Source organism: Salvelinus fontinalis, chromosome 15 (genome assembly GCF_029448725.1).
Source record: "Salvelinus fontinalis isolate EN_2023a chromosome 15, ASM2944872v1, whole genome shotgun sequence".
NCBI classification, from domain to species: domain Eukaryota; kingdom Metazoa; phylum Chordata; class Actinopteri; order Salmoniformes; family Salmonidae; genus Salvelinus; species Salvelinus fontinalis.
In genome coordinates, this window is record NC_074679.1 from 10,484,388 (window position 1) to 10,488,605 (window position 4,218).

Here is a 4,218-nt window from a genome sequence, read left to right on the forward strand (position 1 = left end):
AATGGAATCAAACAAATGGAAACCACCTGTTTGACTCCGTTCCATCCATTCCATTCCAGCCGTTACAATGAGCCCGTCCTCCTATAACTCCCCCTCCCACCAGCCTCCTCTGAGGGGGAGAGGGAGTGAAAGACAGAGAGGGGGAGAGAGAGAGGAGGAAGGAAAGATAGGGGATGGCGAGAGACAGAGAGGGAGCGAAAGACATAGAGAGATGGAGAGATATATTGTTTTTGGCCCTAGCACCAACAGCACTGTAGGAACTAAAACATGGCTTGTTCTAATGTCTTTGTCATGGAGAGATGAATCCTATACCAGAGACCATGAAATAGAGAGATGACCCACTGACCTTTATTACAGTCTATCCTATACCAGAGACCATGAAATAGAGAGATGACCCACTGACCTTTATTTCAGTCTATCCTATACCAGAGACCATGAAATAGAGAGATGACCCACTGACCTTTATTACAGTCTATCCTATACCAGAGACCATGAAATAGAGAGATGACCCACTGACCTTTATTTCAGTCTATCCTATACCAGAGACCATGAAATAGAGAGATGACTCACTGACCTTTATTACAGTGGATCCTATACCAGAGACCATGAAATAGAGAGATGACCCACTGACCTTTATTACAGTGGATCCTATACCAGAGACCATGAAATAGAGAGATGACCCACTGACCTTTATTACAGTGGATCCTATACCAGAGACCATGAAATAGAGAGATGACCCACTGACCTGTATTACAGTGGATCCTATACCAGAGACCATGCCGCCAACTCACAATTCAATCACACAGGTCTGCCTATGGCGGCCTTCTTAAAAGGCTATGCTCACTGAGTCAATGCTGACTCTCTTATACAGGCTTGATGTACACTCACTGGACTCACACACACACACACACACACACACACACACACACACACACACACACACACACACACACACACACACACACACAGACACACACACACACACACACACACACACACACACACACACACACACACACACACACACAGACACAGACACACACACACACACACACACACACACACACACACACACACACACACACACAGACACACACACACACACACACACACACACACACACACACACACACACAGACACACACACACACACACACACACACACACAGACACACACACACACACACACACACAGACACACACACACACACACACACACACACACACACACACACAGACACACACACAGACACACACACACACACACACACACACACACACACACACAGACACACACACACACACACACACACACACACACACACAGACACACACACACACACACACACACACACACACACACAGACACACACACACACACAGACACACACACACACACACACACACAGACACACACACACACACACACACACAGACACACACACACACACACACACACACACACACACACAGACACACACACACACACACACACACACACAGACACACACACACACACACACACACACACACACACACACACAGACACACACACACACACACACACACACACACACACACACAGACACACACACACACACACACACACACACACACAGACAGACAGACACACACACACACACACACACACACACACACACACACACACACACACACACACAGACACACACACACACACACACACACACACACACACACACACACAGACACACACACACACACACAGACACACACACACACACACACACACACACACACACACACACACACACACACAGACACACACACACACACACAGACACACACACAGACACACACACACACACACAGACACACACACACACACACACACACACACACACACACACACACACACACACACACACACACACACACACACACACACACACACACACACACACACACACACACACAGACACACACAGACACACACAGTGCATCAGTGCAGAGCCCCTGGATAAACAGCTAGCGTGATTATTTGAATCAGGTGTGTTAGTGGTTAGAATTAAAGTAGTCCATTGATGCTCATAAGGCCTCCACCATGTCCCCCCCATGTCTCCATCATGTCCCCCCATGTCTCCATCATGTCCCCCCATGTCTCTATCATGTCCCCCCATGTCTCTATCATGTCCACCCATGTCTCCATGATGTCCCCCCCATGTCTCCACCATGTCTCCATCATGTCCCCCCATGTCTCCATCATGTCCACCCATGTCTCCATGATGTCCCCCCATGTCTCTATCATGTCCACCCATGTCTCCATCATGTCCACCCATGTCTCCATCATGTCCACCCATGTCTCCATCATGTCCACCCATGTCTCCATCATGTCCACCCATGTCTCTATCATGTCCACCCATGTCTCCATCATGTCCACCCATGTCTCCATCATGTCCACCCATGTCTCCACCATGTCTCCATCATGTCCCCCCATGTCTCCATCATGTCCACCCATGTCTCCATGATGTCCCCCCATGTCTCCATCATGTCCCCCCATGTCTCCATCATGTCCCCCTGTGTGTCCCCATGTCTCCATCATGTCCCCCCATGTCTCCATCATGTCCCCCCATGTCTCAGGACTCTTCTCTTGAGCCCTCGGGTGAATCACAGTTGCATTTCTTCTTTTCCTTGTCTTCTCTTTCTCACCTCCATTGAAGGGGAAAATCCAAGGTTCCTCCCCTCTGATCTTCTCTTCCAATTCATTTTGAGAAGGAGTGGAGGAAACATGATCAGAGGAATCTAGGAGATGCAATCGAGATTCCCCCCTAGTCTGGTTTTAAACTATTCACTGCCCCCCCCCCCCCCCCCCCCGCCAGGTGACCAGAACACGGCATGGTTGGGAGTGTTGTCTTTATGTAGATACAATGTCCAACATGATGTCCTGTCCTCCTGTTTCTATCACATCTTCCCTGTCAGAGATGATAACAACGAATGTAAGATGATCGCATTCAAGCCGATGTTATTGTCGTTTTTGTCTTCACATAATGGGAAAATCTGTCAATAAACTGTTCCATCTAAGAGGAGACGTTCAGAGTGTACCTGTGTGTTTCCATCAATGAGGTCATTCACTAAATGCCTCCTCCACTCCACAAACCATTAAAGCTCTTTGCGCCCCCAATGTGTGTGTGTGTGTGTGTGTGTGTGTGTCAATCCGCAGACCCGTACACAACAAACCAAGGTCAGATCTGTGGACTAATGGATATTCTCTTGTCCATTTCTAGAATTAGAATGAAGTTAGTGCGTGCGTGCGTGCGTGCGTGCGTGCGTGTGTGTATGTGAATTGAATGTGAGCGGCCGCTGACAGAGAGAGCAGGTCCGTGTTGAATGGCCGGAGCACTGATAAGAGGAGGTCAACAGAGGTCATCACCGTCTTGCCACCCTCCTATTCTCTCCTCCCTCCAACCTCCAGTCACTCCATCCTGTCTGTCACACACAGCCTCTAATCTCTGGTGGACAGACTCTGTCAACATAAACGCCACCATTGATCTGTCTTTATACTAAGGGGCCCCCGATAGCTAACGACCAGCAGTAGATCTGGTGTTTGGGTTTTTTCGTCATTGGTTATTTAGTCAAAATCACGATTTCGGCAGGTTTTTAGCATCTATTCCTACTCCTAGCATGTCTTCATATCTACCTCCTAACATGTATGGACCCAGAATTGACACAGCCTCTTAAAAGGTGTTAATCCAGACAGGTGACGGGTGTTAAATCCAGTAGACAAAAGAGCCAGCTGTCAGTCAGAGCCCCTGGACAACACACAGACCAGAGTAACTCCACACCTTCAGCATACAGACGACAGAAGCTTCCTCTTCTGACGGCATGGCAGACCCTCGATAATCCACCTGTTCACTCCGTTGACGTTCATGTCCCTAACTGGTGGACAAAGACTGGACGTTTGTTATGCTGTTTGTTATGCGTTGGACGCCCATCAGATGTACACACTTAATCCCTCTGGTGTGTGTGTGTGTGTGTGTGGCTTTCTTTTCTTAAGGGCTGTGGTGGGGGGGTAACCCGTGGCTCTGGGTGGCCTTGAGAACCACCGTCACTCAGGTATAAAAGAGAGGGCCAGAGACAGAGAGAGACACACACACACACACACTCTCAGACACACACACTCTCGGACACACAGACGGACAACAGTGCAGACACTTAAGAGAACAACTCCTCGGAAGAGAA

The 4,218-nt window shown here is 48.6% G+C and overlaps 1 protein-coding gene across 1 annotated transcript in view; it reads left to right on the forward strand.

Moving 5' to 3' along the window:
- The first annotated feature begins 4,111 nt into the window (after positions 1 to 4,111).
- Positions 4,112 to 4,218, forward strand: part of LOC129811406 (pro-opiomelanocortin A) — a 2,249-nt gene continuing 2,142 nt past the window's right edge. Inside the window, exon 1 of the mRNA XM_055862689.1 lies at positions 4,112 to 4,218. This exon is cut by the window's right edge and continues 64 nt beyond it. The gene's annotated coding sequence lies outside the window, so the exon portion shown is untranslated.